Source organism: Rhinatrema bivittatum, chromosome 5 (genome assembly GCF_901001135.1).
Source record: "Rhinatrema bivittatum chromosome 5, aRhiBiv1.1, whole genome shotgun sequence".
Taxonomy (NCBI): Eukaryota; Metazoa; Chordata; class Amphibia; order Gymnophiona; family Rhinatrematidae; genus Rhinatrema; species Rhinatrema bivittatum.
Window position 1 is genome coordinate 80,915,632 of NC_042619.1, and position 22,133 is coordinate 80,937,764.

Below are 22,133 nucleotides of genomic sequence, written 5' to 3' on the forward strand. Positions count from 1 at the left end.
GCGTTACAACAGGAGTGGGGTGAGGATTTTCCCTTACAGTGGGCAGGAGACTCGTTTCCGTTCTTGGGGCTGGTTCTCTCTCGGGACTTGACGAGGTTATATGCTCTAAATGTGTATCCTTTATTACAAAAGACTCGGGATTGTCTGCAGACATGGACTGCCTTCCCACTCTCGTTGGGAGGCAGGGTGCAGTTGTTTAAAATGATGATTTTACCTCGGTGGCTATATCTTTTTCAAACTCTGCCCCTCCTTTTGCGTCGGGAGGAATGGTTACAACTTGATAAGTGCCAGCGGCGTTTTTTCTGGTGTAACGGGAAGGTTAGGATCCCACTGGGATGGTTGCATATGCCTTGGGGGAGGGGTGGAATGGGAGTACCGGATCTTACGTTTTATAATTTAGCCTGTAATCTTAGATTAGTTAGGGACTGGATATTGGATTCCTCAAATTTTCTACATTTGGTTGTGGACAAAGCCTTGGCGAATCCTTATGCTCTTACGTATGTCCTACAAGCTAAAGCTCTTAAGTTAAATCCATTTCTAGTAAACAATGTTCTTTTTAAGCCTTTGCGCCAAACATGGTTTAAATTTATGTGTTTGTCTAAGCAGGATCGCATCTGCGTTTTTCTTTTGCCGATTCAAGGGAACCCGGAATTCACTCCGGGTTCGCAAACAAGGTATTTTCAAAGTTGGGGTAGGTTGGGCATTACACACTTGGGTCATGTGTTTAATACAGATGGCCAATTAATGCAATTTAAGGAGGTACAGGTAGTTTATGGTATCTCTGATAAAGAGGTGTTCCCATATTTACAACTTCATCATTATATTGCGTCCCTGCCGCATGACTCTTGGCAAGTGTCGACCTTTCGGAAGACTGTAACGAATCTAGCATTGAAACAAGTTCCACCTCCATCTCTTTCATTACATTATAGGCTGCTTAAACAATTGACATTTCTGGATACAAGCGTTATTCTGGTGGAGCGGTGGAACCGGGAGGGGGTGTTTCTACTAACTCCGGCCATTATTAATGCAGCTTTTCGGCGTATCTCACAACTCTCAGCTAATATGTATTACCGTGAAATGCAGTATAAATTCCTTCGTCGTGGGTATATATCGGCCCAAGATGCATTTAATGCCAAAATAGCATCTACGCCAAATTGCCCACGATGTGGACTGCACTGGGGGTCCTTGTCTCATGCGTTTTGGGCCTGTCCAAAGATACAATCTTTCTGGCAAAAGGTGGTACATTATCTAGAGCTTGTAATAGATATACATATCCCCCACTCTTATTACTGGCTATTATTTGGCTGCATTTCGCCCCTGCGGGTGAGAGCTTTGGGATCCCGATTATTTATTCAGAAAGCATGCCTAGTGGCGAAAAAGATTATACTTGCCTCTTGGAGAGATCCTACTAGCCCCTCGTATTGGGCTTGGCGTAATGGTCTACACCACATGATGCAGATGGAAGCCTCCTCCGCGAGATTTTCTCCTAGCCAGAAGAAGAAATTCATGGCCGTTTGGGACTTATATCTACAGACTCTTCCACAGCGGGTACGAAGTTTGATAATTAATGAGTGATAAACGAGTCTATGTGACCTTCTATGGCCTTCCTTTATTCTCCTATTGATCTGACGTGGTAGCGATTCGCTGGACATATGTCAGTTTCCTTGAGGAGTGGGTGGGGGGGGGGGGGCTGGGACAGTTGTATGTTATTGTATTCATATGTTGTTCATTACATCTTGTATACCCGGGGATGACTCAGGAACACGTTGTCCTCCGGACTGATATTGTATTACCTTGTGTTATTTTAAGGCAAATAATAAAAAACCATTTGAACATAAAAACTGTGACCATGAGGGGCAAGATGGCCGCCGAGGAGTGAACGGAATCGCAGTGCTCCCGAGGTGAGCTTATTATTCCGGCTAAATATTTCCTGAACAGTTTGATTTTCCTCACGGCACTATGCCGCACACAATGCGTAAAGCCAAAGTTAAAAATATTACCTCGACTCCGGTACCATTAACAAGGCAGCCTCGGATAGAGGAGGCGTTTTCCGGACTGGTAGCTTTAATGCCGGAGAGAGGGGCCGCTGGAGGCCTCAGTGATGAGCAGACGCTGAGCTCCCAGGCCACGAAGATCTCATTAAGCCCCAGTGCGCCAACAGCCCCAGCTCCACAGAGTGAGAGGAAAGATCTGAATGTAATACCATCTGCTCTGCATGAAATGAGACCGGGAACTTCCACGGAGGTAAAACCCCAGAGAGGGAACGAGGAAAGCTTGTTGCCCTCGGAGAGCCCTGATAGATCGGGCTCCAGGGGTCAACCGGAGGAGGTGCTGCATCGAGCCTGTGTGAGTGCTAACCCCCTGCAGGATGAGACGGACGAGGGGAATATTCGAGTGATCTGTGAGGTCTCTAAATCTATGTCATCTAAAACAACGTTGGAAGAAATTTTAAAAGCTATTTCTTCAATGGAGAAGGCGATAGTCTCCCTAACCAGCATGGTAAGAGAGAGCATTTCAAAAAACCAGGTCTTGGAAGGAAGAGTTGAGAAGATAGAGTCTGAAATTGGAGGGATAGGAAAAAAGTTAACTAATGTGGAAAATATACAAGCGAATTTAATAAAATCTGAGAATTATCAAAAGGAGAAAATGGAAATACTGGAGAACCAGCTGAGAAGAAATAATATAAGGATTATCAATTTTCCTAAAATACGTTTATCTCATTGTGAACTGTTTAGAAGTTATCTTTTGAATACGTTAAAATTCGCTGAAAACGATTTACCAAAAATTGAAAAGATATACTATTTCGCTCAGGCTGCTGGTGAAAAATAACGAGGAACAAAACCGAAATCAAGAAGCTACATTTGATTTAACTGCAATTTTGGAACAATCCCAAGAACTTGTTGTTGAAGATAGAGCAACGCTGTTTATTCAACTTTTTACCCCTTCAGAAAGAGATTTAATCTTGAGAACATTTTTTCGAAACCAAACATTAAAATTCTATGGATATCCGATAAAAATCTTTCCGGATTTCACCAAGAACACTCAAATTACGAGAAAAAAATTCCTTGAGATGAGGGAGGAAGCAAGGGTGAAGGGAGCTAAGTATTCTCTCCGTTTTCCATGTATATGTGTAGTTATATTTAATAATGCTAGATATATATTTAGAGAACTAGATCAACTACGTGTATTCCTAGACTCCCACTCACAAGAACCTACAGGGGGGGGGGGGGGGGGGGCAGGCGTAAGTAGAAATAAGGCCAGTTAACTCCAAGGCTTTAATAAATCCTGTATATTCTGCTTAAATAACATCTTGTCCCCCTGGATTGCCTGTATTAACATCCAGATAAGGGTTTATATAATTATAATTCCTGATTACAATAGGTGTTATGTTTTGAAATTGCCTAATATATAAACCTAAACTGGTTGTATTTTATTTGAACCTAACAGTTCTGTATATCCTTTGTTATTGTTGAAACTAATAAAAATTATAAATTTAAAAAAAAAAAACCTGTGACCATAACTGTACTCAAACATAAGCACTGAATTCCAGCAATATTATAGATGCCCAAATCTTTAGGATTGAGATTCATGTGCGATTCCTTGGTACTGTTCATGGGCAGCCGTGGGCGGGATGCTGAGTCCATCTGTCTACACTAAGGAAAACGAAATTATCAGGTAAGTAATTTCTCCATTTCCTAGCATGTAGCCAGATGGACTCAGGCCCAATGTGATGTACAAAAGCTACTTTTGAATGGGGCGGAGGCTGCTCTTGGTCCGGTTAGCACTGCCCTCACAAAGGCTGAGTCATCTCAGGCTTGGAAGTCCAGGCGATAGAATCTGGAGAAGGTGTGCAAGGAAGACCATGTCGCTGCTCGGCAGATGTTGACGCGAGGCCCAGGATACTGCCTGGGCCTTAGTGGAATGAGCTCCCATGATCACTTCCTTGATCCACGAGCTATGGTAGCTCGCAAAGCTGCTTCGCCTTGTTTCCTTCCACCATGAAGAACAAACAAGCAGTCCATCTTGCACACCGGTTCTGTAGGTTCTAGATACCGTACTAAGAGCCTACTGACATTTAAGTGGCATTGGAGGCAGTAGTCTTCCGAGTCTTCAGAGTCCTTGCGTCTATCTAGAGATGGGAAGGAACTGGACTGGTTCAGGTGAAACTCCAAGACTACCTTTGGCAAGAAGGAAGAGACGGTGCGAACCTGCAACTTTCTTGGAGTCAACTGGAGGCTCCCAACATGACAGAGCCTGTAGTTCAGAGATGCGACAAGCAGAGCATATCACCACCAAGAATACAGTCCTTAACAAGCATAGAGACAGAGAACAGCAGCCGAAAGGAAGGCCCCGCTAAGAAGTGCAATACTAGACTGAGGCTCCATAGGGAGACAAGCCACTTTAAGGGTGGTTGGAGGTGTTTAACTCCTTTTAGGAAACGGGCCAAGTCTGGATCTGTCGACATAACATAAGAAGAACATAAGAAAATGCCATACTGGATCAGACCAAGGGTCCATCAAGCCCAGCATCCTGCTTCCAACAGTGGCCAATCCAGGCCACAAGAACCTGGCAAGTACCAAAAAACTAAGTCTATTCCATGTTACCATTGCTAATGGCAGTGGCTATTCTCTAGGTGAACTTAATAGCAGGTAATGGACTTCTCCTCCAAGAACTTATCCAATCCTTTTTTAAACACAGCTATACTAACTGCACTAACCACATCCTCTGGCAACAAATTCCAGAGTTTAATTGTGCATTGAGTAAAAAAGAACTTTCTCCGATTAGTTTTAAATGTGCCCCATGCTAACTTCATGGAGTGCCCCCTAGTCTTTCTACTATCCGAAAGAGTAAATAACCGATTCACATCTACCCGTTCTAGACCTCTCATGATTTTAAACACCTCTATCATATCCCCCCTCAGCCATCTCCTCTCCAAGCTGAAAAGTCCTAACCTCTCTAATCTTTCCTCATAGGGGAGCTGTTCCATTCCCTTTATCATTTTGATAGCCCTTCTCTGTACCTTCTCCATCGCAATTATATCTTTTTTGAGATGTGGCGACCAGAATTGTACACAGTATTCAAGGTGCGGTCTCACCATGGAGCGATACAGAGGCATTATGACATTTTCCATTTTATTCACCATTCCCTTTCTAATAATTCCCAACATTCTGTTTGCTTTTTTGACTGCCGCAGCACACTGAACCAACGATTTCAATGCGTTCTCCACTATGACACCTAGATCTCTTTCTTGGGTTGTAGCACCTAATATGGAACCCAACATTGTGTAATTATAGCATGGGTTATTTTTCCCTATATGCATCACCTTGCACTTATCCACATTAATTTTTATCTGCCATTTGGATGCCCAATTTTCCAGTCTCACAAGATCTTCCTGCAATTTATCACAATCTGCTTGTGATTTAACTACTCTGAACAATTTTGTGTCATCTGCAATTTTGATTATCTCACTCGTCGTATTTCTTTCCAGATCATTTATAAATATATTGAAAAGTAAGGGTCCCAATACAGATCCCTGAGGCACTCCACTGTCCACTCCCTTCCACTGAGAAAATTGTCCATTTAATCCTACTCTCTGTTTCCTGTCTTTTAGCCAGTTTGCAATCCATGAAAGGACATAGCCACCTATCCCATGACTTTTTACTTTTCCTAGAAGCCTCTCATGAGGAACTTTGTCAAACGCCTTCTGAAAATCCAAGTATACTATATCTACCGGTTCACCTTTATCCACATGTTTATTAACTCCTTCAAAAAAGTGAAGCAGATTTGTGAGGCAAGACTTGCCCTGGGTAAAGCCATGCTGACTTTGTTCCATTAAACCATGTCTTTCTATATGTTCTGTGATTTTGATGTTTAGAACACTTTCCACTATTTTTCCTGGCACTGAAGTCAGGCTAACCGGTCTGTAGTTTCCCGGATCGCCCCTGGAGTCCTTTTTAAATATTGGGGTTACATTTGCTATCCTCCGGTGTTCAGGTACAATGGATGATTTTAATGATAAGTTACAAATTTTTACTAATAGGTCTGAAATTTCATTTTTTAGTTCCTTCAGAAATCTGGGGTGTATACCATCCGGTCCGGGTGATTTACTACTCTTCAGTTTGTCAATCAGTCCTACTACATCTTCTACGTTCACCATGATTTGATTCAGTCCACCTGAATCATTACCCATGAAAACCTTCTCCATTACGGGTACCTCCCCAACATCCTCTTCAGTAAACACCGAAGCAAAGAAATCATTTAATCTTTCCACGATGGCCTTATCTTCTCTAAGTGCCCCTTTAACCCCTCGATCATCTAACGGTCCAACTGACTCCTTCACAGGCTTTCTGCTTCGGATATATTTAAAAAAGCTTTTACTGTGAGTTTTTGCCTCTATAGCCAACTTCTTTTCAAATTCTCTCTTAGCTTGTCTTATCAATGTCTTACATTTAACTTGCCAATGTTTATGCTTTATCCTATTTTCTTCTGTTGGATCCTTCTTCCAATTTTTGAATGAAGATCTTTTGGCTAAAATAGCTTCTTTCACCTCCCCTTTTAACCATGCCGGTAATAGTTTGCCTTCTTTCCACCTTTCTTAATGTGTGGAATACATCTGGACTGTGCTTCTAGAATGGTATTTTTTTTTTTAACAATGACCACGCCTCTTGGACATTTCTTACTTTTGTAGCTGCTCCTTTCAGTTTTTTTCTAACAATTTTTCTCATTTTATCAAAGTTTCCTTTTTGAAAGTTTAGCACGAGAGCCTTGGATTTGCACACTGTTCCTCTTCCAGTCATTAAATCAAATTTGATCATATTATGATCACTATTGCCAAGCGGCCCCACCACCATTACCTCTCTCACCAAGTCCTGTGCTCCTCTGAGAATTAGATCTAAAATTGCTTCCTCTCTCGTCGGTTCCTGAACCAATTGCTCCATAAAGCTATCATTTATTCCATCCAGGAACATTATCTCTTTAGCGTGACCCGATGATACATTTACCCAGTCAATATTGGGGAAATTGAAGTCTCCCATTATTACCGCACTACCAATTTGGTTAGCTTCCCTAATTTCTCTTAGCATTTCACTGTCCGTCTCACCATCTTGACCAGGTGGACGGTAGTATACCCCTATCGACAGGTGGGCTCCGTTCACCTTGCCTCTGAAACATTGAGACAGCCGCCACCTGGACCTTCAAGGAGTTGAGGGACAGTTCTTTGTTCAGGCCATCATGTAAGAATTCCAGAATCATGGGGATCTTTGCCGTCCAAGAGGGCACCCCACATTCCCCGCACCAGGCCACAAATATTCTTCAGATTTGCACGAATGCCAGGGATGTCAAGAACTTCTGTGTGCAGAGCAAGGTGGCAATTATAGCTGCCGAATATCCACACTTCGTCAGGCAAGCTCTCTCAAGGGCCAGACCGTAAGACGAAACAGAGTTGGGTCCTCGTGAATGATCGGACCTTGTTGGAGAAGGTTCCTGTGCAGGGGGGGGGGAGGCATAGGGGGCTCTCCACCAGAAGCCTCTGCATGTCTGCATACCACAGGCTTCTGGGCCAATCCAGGGACACTCGAAAGACTAATCCTCTGTGGCATTCGATCTTGTGAATGACTGTGCCAAGCAGAGGCCACGAAAGGAAGGCATACAGTAAGTCCTTCTCTGGCCAGGTCAGGACAAGGGCGTCGATCCCTTGGGAGTGCTTATCGCTTCTGCGACTGAAGAATCGAGGGATCTTTGCACTGTGAAATGTGGCCAGTAGGTCGATGGATGGGAGACCCCAGCAATCAACAAGGAGCTGGAAGGCTCTGGTCGCCAACACCCATTCCCCTGGATCCAGACTCTCCTTGATGAGAAAGTCTGCTCTGACACTTTTTCCCCTTAATGTAGGAGGCCAAGATCCCTTGTAGATTTAATTCCGCCCATTCCATAAGAGGGTCTACCTCAAGAGACATTTGGTGGCTTTTAGTTCCTCCCTGGCAGTTTATGTAGGCTACTGTTGTTGCATTGTCCGACATTACACAGACTGCATGTCCCTGGAGCTTGTGGCTGAATTGCAGACACACTAATTTGACAGCTCAGGCTTCCAGGCATTTTATATTCCAGCATGCCTCTTCCTTGGTCCATCGCTCCTGGGTTGTCAATTCCTGACAGTGGGCTCCCCACCCTCTGAGGCTTGCATCCATCGTAAGGTCTAGCCAGTTCGGTAGGGACAGGCTTACGCCCTTGCTTAGAAGCACTTCTTGTACCCACCACTGGAGCAGAGAACATACTTCCATCTGTAGGTGGAGGTGAATCAAGTTGTCTTGAGACAGTGGGTTCCAGCGTGACAGCAGGGAGCATTGGAGTGGCCACATGTGTGCCCAAGGTTGATGCCATCAGGCAGAGGACCCGGAGATAGCTCCACACCCTGTGGCGCATTGTGTTAGTCAACCGATGCACTTGGCACATCAGTTTCCTTATCCTTGAGGGAGGGACGAAGGAAGGAAGACCTTGTCCTGCTTGGTGTCAAACCGGACTCCCAGGTACTCTAAATACTGGGAGGGCTTGAGACTGCTCTTGTCCATGTTCACGACCCGAGCTCCTGAAGTGGAGATCTACCCTGTTGGTCACCTGGAGGCTCTCTTCCAACGACTTCACCCAGATCAGCCAGTCTAATTAAGGCTGCACCAGGATCCCTTCTTTCCTCAGCGCCACCACTACGACCATGTTCTGGGGGTGATTGCTAGGCCGAAGGGCAACACCTGAAACCTGAAAAAGCAGACTGGCTTAACACTGCACTGCGCGTGCACGTACCACAAAGAAACCTGAGATCTGCAAATAAAGCTCTACTAACTGTCCCCTCTGTTAAAACAGCACATCTCAAGCAAGTAAGGGAAAGAGCTCAGTCACTGGCTGGTCCTGTGCTATGGAACACCATGCCACTTGAAATAAGGCTACAGAGAAACTTGAAATTGTTCAAAACTAATTTGAAAACCTGGCTTTTTAAACAAGCATTTTATAAAGATAAAGAGAAGGAAAAAAATGGTTGATAGACAAGGATGCACCTAGCTAGAAGTTGTTATTAATCCACAAAACATATTAATGTTAAAGCTAACCCGCCGTATTTGTACCTAACAATCAGGATTAAATTACACACTTAGTTTATTATTTTAAATTGTTACCGTACTATGATGGCACATGATTATGTAATCTATACCACCCATATTTCTCATTATCGTGCCCTTCTGTAAACCGTTATGATGGTTATTTAACTTAACGACGGTATGGAAAAGGTTTTAAATAAATAAAATAAACTGATAATGGCCACCCAGTACCGCAAAGTATAGGAAACACTGGTGGTCTTGACAGATTGGGATATGAAGGTAGGCCTCCGAGAGGTCCAGGGATGTTAAGAATTCTCCCAGTTGTATGGCCATTATAACTATCGAAGAGTTTCCATGAGGAAGTGAATTACCCGAAGATGACGACTGACACTCGAGATCCAGGATGGGGGCGAAATGAACCTTCCCCTTCTTGGGTATGATGAAATAGCTGGAATAATCACATATTTTCCTGGGGTGTAGGTACTGGGGTTACAGCCTTCAAACTGAGGAGCTTTATCAACATGGACTCCACTGCCAGTTTTTTGTGCTGGGAGTGGTAAGGTGATATCATGAACATGTCCCAAGGGATGCTGCGAAATTCTAGAGCATATCCCTCTTATATGATGTCCATTACCCATGTGTCTGACGTGATCTTGACCCACCTCTGATAGAAGAGGGATAGTCAGCCCTCTATCTCCTCGTCCCATGCATGGGTCGACCAAACTTCATTGGGAAGTTTGGGTCAAACCTAAGCCCGAACCAGTTCCTCTTTTTGCTTGTCAGCTCCAAAAGGACGGAGACCTTCCCGAGAGCCAAGATGTCTGAAATGATGAGTTTCTGTAGGGCCGGAAGCGCTGGGAGCCCATGGCCCAACCCCTCATGGGCAAAGGGTGCTGTAACCTCTCTCTTATCTTCCAGTAGCCAAAGCACTGAAGATTCACCCCACTTACTAGCTTTTCCAATTCGCTTCTGAATGGAAGGGAACCCCTTAAAGGGCATCTTTGTGAGGTTTGCCTTAGAGGTCGACCAATTTTGCAGCCATAGCTATCTTCTGGCTGCCACCAGAGGGTACTCCTCTGGCCAAGGTACACACTAGATCAGAGCTTGCATCCGCTAGGAAGGCTGCAGCGGGCTCCATCGCCTCTCTGGAATGCGCCCCTGAGCTATCTGCCTCTCTCTTGAGAAGCAGATATGAGCAAGCAACCAGAGCACAACAGGAAGCAATCTGCAGTGTAATTGTTGTCGCGTCAAAGGCTTAAGTATAGACTCCAACCTCTTACTGTGTGCATCCTTCAAGGCCACTCCTCCCTCTACTGGGATAGTTCATTTTGAGACAGCACAGACCAGGGCATCCACTTTCGGGAAGCGCAGGTACTCTTTGGCCACCGGGTCCAGAAGGTACAAGGCCTCCAAGGCCTGACCTCCTTTAAAGCTGGCTTCCGGGGCATCCCACTCCAGGTCAATCAACACCTGGATGGCTTCCAGCATTGGGAAATAGCAAGAGACATTCCATAAAGACACCAGGATGGGATTCTTCTTTGGTTCCAACCTAGGGTCCGTGCCAGGAACTCCCAGAATCTTCAGGGTCTGGGAGACCAGGGCTGGCTATTTATTTCTGTGAAAAAATTGTAGCAAGGTCCGGTATGGCTCCAGGCCTGGAGGGATTTCCCCATCCTCCAACGAGTCGGCATCCCTATTGTCGTCTGTGGTGCCTGGGTCCCTGTCAGGGATACCCTTGATGAAGTGAGGTATGCTGATAGGGCTGGGAGGACGATGCCTTCCCAGCTGGGGCTCAGCTGGGAAGGCATGACTGTGCCTTAACAAAGGCTTAAAGGCCCTGAAAGAATTCCACCCAAGATGAGGTCGCTGGGTCCAACCTAGCCCAGGAGTAACTGGTGCTGCTGAACTGCCCTCTCCCGAGGAGGATGCATCCCCGGGATTGCCCAGATCCAGGGTAATATCAGATAAGGTCGTGGCTGACCCGTCCTCTGACTGGGAAGGACCAGGCTTGGAGAAGTTCTGAGAGTCCTGCCTTCCCTGGGCTTCCTCACGTTTATTTATTTAACAGCTTTTTTATACGAACATTCATTGGTACATCATATCGGTTTACAATGAACTAAAAAATACAGCTAACAGGGGGAGGGGAGCAGGAACAATAGGGGGAAAACAAGGCAAATAACAAGAGACATCGATTAACTAGTATCGATTAATATTGCTGACACAGGAAGGATTCTAGGTCAGATTGCGCAGCCCTAATACAGCAGGAAGCACAAAGGGAGTGCCGCTTGTGCTTCTTTGTTGCCAGAGCCTTAGTTCACTGTAGCTTGTGTGTTCAGCCGGCTAATGCTTGGGCTCAAGCGTGCACAAACCCACCTCAACATGTGTAACTATAAACATCCGGTGTGCAAATGTATACGTGTACTAATGCGTGCTGGTATAAGCACAACTGTGCACTCACTTTTGGAAACATTAGGCGAACAGGGCCGGCCTGCACCACGCGTACAGACGGTCAATGGCGCCGCCGTGGCCTACCATGTGGATTGCCCACCAAGCCTGAAGCAGGGCCTAGACCATCGAGGGGCCGTTCAATCTGCTTGGAAACCCTCTTCTCTTGCCCTAACAGGATCAGGAACGCCATCGGTATGGCATGCCGAGTAAGGAGACCAGAGGAAACACTTACCAGAGCCCTTCCACATCTCTGAATCGGAGAAGTTCTTCTTTACTTACCTGGGCTCAGCACTTACCGCCTGAGTACAGAGACTGTCTTCGGCTGTCAGTGCCACACTCTGTTTCCTGTACCTGCTGCCTTTCAGCTGCTTCAGCAGTAAAGTCCATGCCAGGAACAGACTATCGGACCAAGGCACACCCTCTGATGGATCTCGGAAATCGCCTCAGGAATTCTCAACTAGGGGAGAGACCTTCAGTTGTCACCGCAGGAGAGCAGAGCTCAATCTTTCTCCAATTTAAAGGTAAATTTTCTTCTTCAAACTAGTACTGCAATCCCGCTAAACACCAATGTTAGTGTGGGGATAGCACGTCCACATCTGCTAGGAGACAGATACTGAATGGCTGAGGACACTGCAGGAGTATATCCAAGGTGACGTCAACTTTGAAACCTGACTGCCTCCATCTGCTAGCAGGGGAGCACATAACCCACTGGTCCTGAGGCCATCTGGCTATATGCTAGGAAATCTGTTATTTACTCTTTCAGATAAAAATAAGGTAACGCATAAGTTCCTGCAAATTTTGTTTAAAGGTAAACCGATGTGATATGTAAAATCGAACACCGGTATATAAAAGTAAATAAATAAATAAATAAGGACTGAAGGGGGGCACGCCATTAAGTTAGCAAGTAGTGCGTTTAAAACAAATCTAATAAAATTCTCACTCATAATTCAGATCTGGAATTCGTTTCCAGAGGATGTGATTAAGGCAGTTACTGTAGCTGGGTTTAAAAAAAGGTTTGGTAAGTTCCTGGAGGAAAGGCCATAAACTACTAATAATCAATAGGGAACAGCCACTGCTTGTAGTCAGCATTAGTAGCATGAGATCTATTTAATATCTGGGTACTTGCCAGATACTTGTGACTTGAGTTGGCCACTGTTGGAAACAGGATACTGGACTTGATGGACCCTTGGTCTGACCCAGGATAGCATCTGTTATGTTTTTATGTTCATGTGCCCAAACCTAGACAGCCTCCTGGCTGAGAAGGACAGGTCCTGAGTACCAGTGAAGAGCTGCTGGAATGTCACATGGAGATCCCAGATTTTATCCCCAAAGAGATTCTCTCCTGTACAAGGCACATCAGCGAGTTTTTCCTGCATCTCCAGTCTAACATTCAGGACCTGCAGCTATATGAGGCTGCAGGCACAGATTCCCACCGCAGAGACCCTCTATGCCATTTGAAAAACACTTAAGGTCAAACAGACCCAGTGTTTTCCACACTCCAGACCTTTATGTACCAGCAATGTTGCTGCTGAGGCAGTTGCCTGGCAATAGACTGCACCTGCTTCATGTCATCGCTCATTTATTGGCTTATGTAGAGCTGATAGGCCCCTATGCAGGTAATAAGCATAGCACCCTTGAATAACTTGCTCCCTAGAGTATCCATCACTCTCTGCTCCTTCCTGGGGGCACTGAAGAATGGGTCTGAGAGTGCATGGCTTTCTTGAGAGTGGATTTGACAACTACCGATTAGTGAGGCAGCTGACACTTGTCGAATCAGAGACTCTTCTAGATGAGATAAGCTGCATTTGCCTTCTTATTCATAGTAGGCACTATGAAGGGGTGTTACCACATCCTCATCTAACTCTACAAAGATCTCATACACTGGGACTGCCACGATCTTCTTGGAAGGCTCTAGCATTTTGTATGGAATATCTTCTTCACTCATTAACTGAAATGGGATAGTCTCCACCATCACCCAAACAAAGCCTGCAAAGGAAAAGTCCTCCAGCAAGGACTTCCCACGGAGGAGTCATCCCCACAGGGATGATAATGACAGTGGAGACAAGGGCACCCGTCTAGTGACAGGGCCCTAGGTGCTCAGCCCCAGCCAGCAGTGTAGCAATCAGTTCAAATGGAGAGATTACTTACCTGATAATCTCGTTTTCCTTAGTGTAGGCAGATGGACTCAGAACAAATGGGTATAGTGTGCTCGTGCTAGCAGTTGGAGACGGATCTGACGTCAGCACATAGTACATATACCCCTGCAGGAAGTGCAGAAGCTCAGTAATCTTCCTTGCAAAAGCATTATGGATATATGTGTGACTGATCGATTGATTAACTGAACATGATTAACCTGACCGATTGACAGTAGCTGGAGACCGCCAGTGTTCTCAACCGGAAGGCGTTGACACCCGGCAGGGTGGATGCCCTATGTAAGAAAACATGGCTTACCTTGAAACGGTGAATCCCCATATATATCGGCAGCCGGGCGGGATGCTGAGTCCATCTGCCTACACTAAGGAAAACGAGATTATCAGGTAAGTAATCTCTCCATTTCCTAGCGTGTAGCAGATGGACTCAGAACGAATGGGATGTACAAAAGCTACTCCCGGACTGGGTGGGAGGCTGCCCGAGGTCCGTTTAGGATTGCCCTTGCAAATGCTGTGTCCTCCCTGGCCTGGACGTCCAGACGGTAAAATCTGGAGAAGGTATGGATGGAGGACCACGTTGCCTCTCTACATATCTCTGCAGGCGACAGCATCCTAGTTTCTGCCCAGGAGGCCGCTTGTGCTCTGGTAGAGTGAGCCTTGACCCATAGAGGTGGTGGTTTTCCCGCTTCTATGTAGGCTGCCTTGTTAACGTCTTTGATCCAGCGAGCAATAGTCGCCCGTGAAGCCGCTTCTCCTTGCCTCTTCCCACTGTCAAGAACGAACAGGTGGTCCGTCTTTCGTACTGTTTCCGACATTTCCAGGTATCTGGACAGCAGCCTGCCGATGTCGAGATGACGCAGTATTCGACCTGCTTCCGATTTCTTCAACCCTTCCATGGTTGGCAAGGATATGGTTTGGTTGAGGTGGAAGTGTGAGACTACTTTGGGTAAGAAGGAAGGAACCGTGCGAAGATGGATAGCCCCTGGGGTGATTCTGAGAAATGGATCGCGGCAGGACAGCGCTTGTAGCTCTGAGATGCGGCGTGCTGAGCATACGGCCAGCAAGAACGCCATCTTCAAGGTTAACAAACGGAGGGACAGGCCTCGGAGGGATCTGAAGGTGGGTCCCGCTAGGAATTCCAAAACTAGGTTGAGGTTCCAGAGGGGCACTGGCCATTTCAGCGGCGGGCGAATGTGTTTGACTCCTTTCAGGTAACGTGAAACGTCTGGGTGTGTGGCAATGCTGTTGCCGTCACACCTGGGGCCGTAGCAGGATAGCGCTGCCACCTGAACCTTGATTGAATTGAGGAACAGACCCTTCTGAAGCCCATCTTGCAGGAAATCCAAAATGATGGGGATTTTAGCGGCATGCGGATTGGTGCTACGAGTTTCGCACCAGGCTTCAAATACTCTCCAGATCCTTATATAAGTTAGTGGTGTGGAGAACTTGCGTGCTCGGAGGAGTGTATCTATTACTGACCCCGAGTATCCCCTTTTCTTCAGTCAAGCCCTCTCAATGGCCAGACCGTAAGAGAGAATAGAGCTGGATCCTCGTGGAGGATGGGACCTTGTCGCAGCAGGTCCCTGTAAGGGGGCAGGGGTAGAGGATCCATGTCTGCGTACCAGGGTCTTCTTGGCCAGTCCGGGGCCACCAGAAGAACTAGGCCTCTGTGCCGCTGAATCTTGTGTACAATGGCGCCCAGCAGGGGCCATGGGGGAAAGGCATATAGCAGGATCCCCTGAGGCCATGGCTGCACCAGGGCGTCGATCCCGTGGGATAGAGGATCTCGCCTGCGACTGAAGTACCTGGGTACTTGAGTGTTGGATCTGTCCGCTAGTAGGTCCATGCCCGGAGTCCCCCACTGATCCACAATCATCTGGAAGGCCGTGGATGACAGCTGCCATTCCCCCAGGTTTAGGCTTTCTCTGCTGAGGAAGTCTGCCGTGGTGTTGTCCTTCCCGGCGATGTGGACGGCGGAGATGTCCTGAAGATTTGCTTCCGCCCAAGCCATCAGGGGGGCTATTTCTAAGGATACCTGTCGGCTTCTGGTTCCGCCCTGTCGGTTGATGTATGCCACCGTGGTGGCGTTGTCAGACATCACTCTGACTGCACTGTTTCGAAGTCTGTGGGCAAATCGCAGGCAGGCTAACCTGACTGTCCGTGCCTCTAGTTGGTTGATGTTCCATCCCGACTCTTCTCTGTTCCACCGCCCTTGGGCAGTTAGCTCTTCGCAGTGTGCTCCCCAGCTGCTCAGGCTGGCATCTGTAGTGAGCAGGGTCCAGGTTGGGGAGGACATTTTTGACCCCCGGCTCGTGTGGCCGGGCTGCAGCCACCACCGTAACTGATTCCGTACTCTGGCCGGTAGAGGTAGATGCACGGTATAGTTCTGTAATCGTGGGCTCCACCGAGATAGGAGGGCGCGTTGTAAAGGTCTCATATGAGCCCGTGCCCATGGTACCACTTCCAGAGTGGACGCCATTAGGCCGAGGACCTGTAGGTAATCCCAAGCTGTGGGCCGGGTGGTGCTCAGCAGAGTCTGTAAACAATTCCGGAGTTTTGATCTCCTCTTGGAGGTCAGGCTGACTGTCTCCCTGGGTGTCGAATCGGACTCCTAGGTATTCCAGCGACTGCGAAGGCTGTAGGGAACTCTTGCTTGTGTTGACTACCCATCCTAGGCTTTCCAGAAGAGAGATAACTCTGTTGGTTGCCCGGCGGCTCTCCGGTGACTTTGCCCTGATCAGCCAATCATCTTGGTAGGGATGGACGAGAATTCCTTCCTTCCTGACGCCGCCACCACTACTATTACCTTGGTAAAGGTCCGCAGCGCGGTGGCTAACCCAAAGGGTAAAGCTCGGAACTGAAAGTGTTGTTTCAGGACTTTGAAGCGTAAGTAGCGCTGGTGATCCCGATGGATTGGGATATGCAAGTAGGCCTCTGACAGATCCAGGGTTGTGAGATACTCCCCTGGCTGTATTGCACTTCGGACTGACCGCAGAGTTTCCATGCGAAATCCTGGGACCCTTAAGTACAGGTTGACTGACTTGAGGTCCAGGACGGGTCTGAAGGTGCCCCCCTTCTTGGGTACGATGAAATAAATGGAGTAATGCCCAGAATATATCTCCTATGTAGGCACTGGGATTATGGCTTTTAGGGACAGGAGCCTCCACAAGGTAGCTTCCAGCGCCGCCCTCTTGAGGGGTGGACAAGGAGATTCCACAAACTTGCCCGGAGGGGGATGAAGGAAGTCCAGGTAATACCCTTCTCGGATGATGGCGAGGACCCACTGGTCCGAAGTAATCTCGACCCATCTGCGGTAGAATAGGGTTAGCCTGCACCCTATGGCTTCTTCCCCCAGATGGGTCGGCTGATTCTCATTGTGGGGTGCGGCCGGAACCCGAACCCGAGCCGGTTCCCCTCTTGTTGTGCCTGGCCCGAAAGGACTGGTTCCTGGTCTGAGAACGAGGTGCTTGGTAGCTAGTCCTGTAGGGGTTGAAGCGTTGAGAGCTTCTACCTCTGGATGGCCTAGGAAAAGGGCGCTAGTTCCTCCTTGACTTGTCTTCTGGTAGACGGGGTAATGGAGAGGCGCCCCATTTGCTGGTTAGCCAGTTTCTCGAGGTCGCTGCCGAACAAGAGGGTTCCCTTAAAGGGCATTCTTCTAAGGCGCGTCTTGGAGGAGGAGTCAGCCAACCAATTTCGTAGCCAGAGCTGTCTCCTGGCTGCCACTGAGGACGACACTCCCTTGGCTGCCGTGCGGACTAGGTCGGAGGCAGCGTCAGTGAGGAACGAGAGAGCCGATTCCATTTCTTCTCCCGGGGTGTTGTTCCTGGCTTGTGATAAACAGGAACGCGTCACCACAGTGCAGCAGGTCGCTATTCGTAGGGACATGGCTGCCACCTCAAAGGCTTGTTTCAGAATGGCGTCCAGGCGCCGGTCATGTGCATCCTTGAGGGCCTCCCCTCCCTCCACTGGAATGGTGGTGTGCTTCACAATTCCGCAAACTATGGCGTCTACCTTGGGGCACGCCAGCAGCTCCTTGGTTGCCGGGTCCAGGGGGTACATGCTAGACAAGGCCCGACCCCCTTTGAATGAGGCCTCCGGCGCATTCCACTCCAGATCGATTAGCTGCTGTGCTACTTGTAGGAGGGGAAAATGGTGAGCCGTTTGATGCAGGCCCTCTAGCAGGAGGTTCATTCTAGGCTCCCCTGGGGTGCCTGGGCCTGGGATAGCCAGCTCCGACAGGCATTGAGAGACCAGGTCTGGAAGATCCTCCTTAAGAAAGAAGCGTCTCATGGTTCGATACGGCTCTATCCCCGAGGGAAGTTCTCCTTCCTCGGGGGGCTCGCCGTCTCCCTCAGAGTAATCTGAGTCCCCATAAGTGGGGCTTCCGGGTGGCGGGTGGCCGTGCCTAGGTCTTGAGGGTCCAGGGGCAGGGTCATCCGGTATGTATGGGTCCGGTCGGGGATCAGACTACATCTTGACAAAGGCGTGAATCCCCTTGAATAATTCCACCCAGGAGAGCGAAGCAGGTTCTAGCCGTAGAAGTACCAGGTCTGTAGGGTTTCCTGGCTGCTCACCGCAGCCTGCTAGGTTCGGGGTGTTCCCTGAGGAACTGGCAGTTAATCTGGGCTGGGACCGGCCCTGGCCTGGAACTCCCAGGGCCTCCTCACATTGGACACATAGGAAGTCTGCTTCCTCGCTCTGTGTGGCTCTGAGGTGGCATGCTGAGCAGAGGCCTAGAGCTCTTATGCCTGATTCTGGAGGTGCCGGCTCTGCGGACGCATGGGCTCTCATACGCTCCATCACGTCTTATCTGTACGCTCCGGTGCTGTCAGCCGAAAGTATGCGCCTTTCAATATGCGCCTATGAACTTGCGCCCAGGAACGTGCGCCCAATTACTTTCGGGCGCCTAACATACGCACCCGATGCCTGTGCGCTTAGTCTGAACACTTGATCGAGGTGGTGAACCAGGGCAGATGGCGACGGCGAGCAGGCAGGCAAAATGACGACCTCCTTGGCGGGCTGCCAAGTAGGCAGACCCCGCTAATCCTCACTCTTCGGAGACCAGTAAAGTAAAGATGTACGCCTTACCTGATCTTTGGCGCTTCCCGGCTGCGACCCAGGCGGTCTCCGGCTGCGGGGGGAGAGGGTGAGTACCATCACCGCCGCGCTCAAGGAAGTGCACCCGCTGCCTCTAAGCCACGCCCGAACTAGTCTCGCTCAGATCGGGACCAAGGCTGCCTCTATGCTGCGCCCGAGCCCTTCTCAATCAGGGGCTAGGTCCCTGCCGCGATCCAGCCACCGGACCGAGGGCTCTTACCTCCGAGGGACCACGGAAATCACCTCGGGAAACTCAACTGGGGGAAGGACCCGAGGGTATCACCGCAGGAGTGCGGGGCTCGTCTTCAGGTAGGATTCTTCTAAGAATTTAGTCGTTAGAATTTGGAAAAAACGCTCAGCGAGCGTAAGGTAGCTCGAAACTGCTTTGGAGATGGAAATTACTGAGCGCCTGCACTTCCTGCAGGGGTATATGTACTACGTGCTGACGTCAGATCCGTCTCCAACTGCTAGCACAAGCACACTATACCCATTTGTAATGAGTCCATCTGCTACACGCTAGGAAATCATTAATTTGGAGACTGCACAAACAAGTGAGCCTACCTTCGGAAAAATTTAAACACTCTCTCACTACCGGATCCAAGAGGTACAGACCTTCCAAAACTTTGAAATTAGCCTCTGGGACGCCCCACTCAAGATCAATCAATTCTTGAATGGCCTCCATGACAGGGAAAAAACAAAAGGCTTTACATAAGGAAACCAAAATAGAATTTTTGTCTAAGAACTGGAATCCGTCCCAGGCACTCCCGGCATTTTCAAAGTCTGGGATATTAGAGCCGACAACTCATCTCTATGAAAGAACCACAACATAAACCTGTACGGTTCCAGTCCCAGAGGAATTTCCCCATCCTCCATGGAGTCAGAATCAGCCTCATCATCCAGGTCCTCAACAGGAAGTTCTACTGCTGATCTAGGTATATTTTGGCGCTTAACAGCAGTAACAAACTACAGTTTTGCCTTGGCAGGATTGGGCTGGGCTGAAGAATGAATTATAGCCTTTAAAAAACTTCTACACAAGAAAAGGCAAAAGGATCCAACCCAAGAGGTACCTGTGCTGCGCCCACTAAGCTACCTTCCCGGCTGACGAACCAGTTAAGGGAGTTCCAAGATCAGGCATTCCTCCTAACATGTCTTTACATAGGCCCTTATCAGGCTGGGAAGAACTAGGTTTAGTAAAATCAGAGGAAGATAAAACTTTTCTTGAGCTTTCAAACAGCGCTGGCACAAGTTAGAGGGCACACCAGGCTGAGATGCTCGAAAATGACAGGCAGCACATAGGGAAAAGCGCTTAGATTTCTTAGCACTGGGCACCATTCTCTTTTTTTTTTATGCGTCCAAAACCTAGGAGTCCCATGGATAAGCGCACAATGAAGGTGCCCAAGCTAAGAACTTAGTTAAGCGCACGTCTAGCCCAGATACCACTTAAGGTGGGCATCTGGGCGTCCAGGTTAAAATCCAAAAACTGGATACACAACTAGACACACTGCCAGAACCGATGCTCCTGAATAAGGCAGCCGGGCACACAAGCAAAGCGTGCAAAACACTGCTGTGGCATACCACGCGGCGCACAGGAGAAAAGCCTCAGAGTGAGGCCTAGCTGATAGAGGCTGCTCAACTTGCCAGGCTGCCCATGTCCCTTAAACCCACCTTGGACAGGGACTAATGTCGGAACAGCACACCAAGCATGGAAACCAAGTAAAGAGGAAGCTCTACACAAAACACCCTCCTTATGTGTCTCTCTCTCTCTCTCTCTTTTACCAGAGCTCAGCCTTTCCTGGCTGAGGACAGAGACTGTCTCCGGCTGCAGGGGGAGAGAGCATGTGTCACTGCCGCCCTTGGCTTCCTGTGCCCGCTGCCTTTCAGCTGTCCAAGCAACTAAGTCCACGCCAATTGAAAAGCTAGCTAACAGACCAAGGTACACATCTGAGGGACCATGGAAATCACTTCAGGAATTCTCAACCGGGGGAGAGATCATTTGGTATCACCGCAGGAGAGCGGGGCATTTTCCTTTTATTTCTCCTTCCAAAACTTAAAGCAATCACCAATAGGGAAATGGTATGTCCACCATCTACTGGAGACAGAGAATACTGACAAGTTGTCACTGCAGGAGGATATATACTGTGTTAAAGGTGCATAACCCACTGGTGCTGAACCCATCTGTCTATGTGCTAGGAAATCAAAGTTCTAGGAACTGTGACAATTGTTTTCCATGTCAGGCTCTCTCCAGTGATGTCACCCCAGATGTGAGGACTTTCATCCCGATTGTCCTCAGAGAAATCAATAATACGTCTATCACTCCATGGCGAGAATGTACCTAGAAGTACTGTGTGCAATTCTGGTCACCACATCTCAAAAAGATGTAGTTGCACTGGAAAAGATACAGAGGAGGGTGACCAAAATGATAAAGAAAGATGAAATGGCTCACCTATGAAGAAAGACTAAACAGGTTAGGGATGTTCAGCTTGGAGAAGAGATGGCTGAGGGGGAATATGATAGAGGTCTAATAAAATCATGAGAGGAACAGAACGGATATGTAAAAATCAGTTATTTACTCTTTCTAAAAAATATAGTAAAGGTTAGGAGATGTAAGAAGCATATTTATGGGAGCCTTCACTTTTTTTTTTCTGGGAATTTATCATGGTTTATTATAAGGAGCCAAAACAGGACAAAGTCAGTGGAAAAAATTGGATCATTACTTTTCTGGTTAAATAGTTTATTTTGGTGGACAGAAGACAGGACAATAAAATATGTACATTCTCCTATTCACCCACTCAGCAATATCCCCTCTCTAGCATCTCCTGCCTAGCAAGTCACTTTCTTTCCCCACATCCCTGAGAATCTCCCTCTTCTCCACCATTGGTACAGCATTCATCCTTACTAATGGTGGCTCCAGATATCTCCTCTCCTTCAGCAGCATACTTACTTAGGCTCCCGTGCTCTGCCACACTGCATTTCTATTTTTTTGTGGGCCAGGGAGCCTGCCAGGAAATGCTTCTGTGGCCCACTTCAAATGCTGCATTGACGGTACTAAGCAGCAGGTATATTGGCAAATAGAGAGCTCAGGCCTGGCAGGCATCTCTTCAGTTGAGAGTGTCTACAGCTGCAGTGGGTCCTTTTGGGCCTGGACTACCCACAGGTACCAAATGTAAGGTGCCTGTGGTTTTTCCACCCAGTGTTTGAGCATATCCCCGTCATTGGAGGTTTCTGAAGGAAATAATTGCATTAGAAACCTTAACTATATATGCATTTCTTTTCCACAGAAATCCACATTAAAGCTTTGTCCATATAGTTTGAACTCAAAATCCTTTGTGGAAGCCATCTGTACAAAACTGTG

At 47.8% G+C, this 22,133-nt stretch overlaps 1 protein-coding gene across 7 annotated transcripts in view; it reads right to left on the reverse strand.

The window, feature by feature from the left end:
- PSPC1 (paraspeckle component 1) overlaps nt 1-22,133 on the reverse strand; it is a 465,349-nt gene that overhangs the window by 405,302 nt on the left and 37,914 nt on the right. The gene's annotated exons all lie outside the window — the stretch shown is intronic.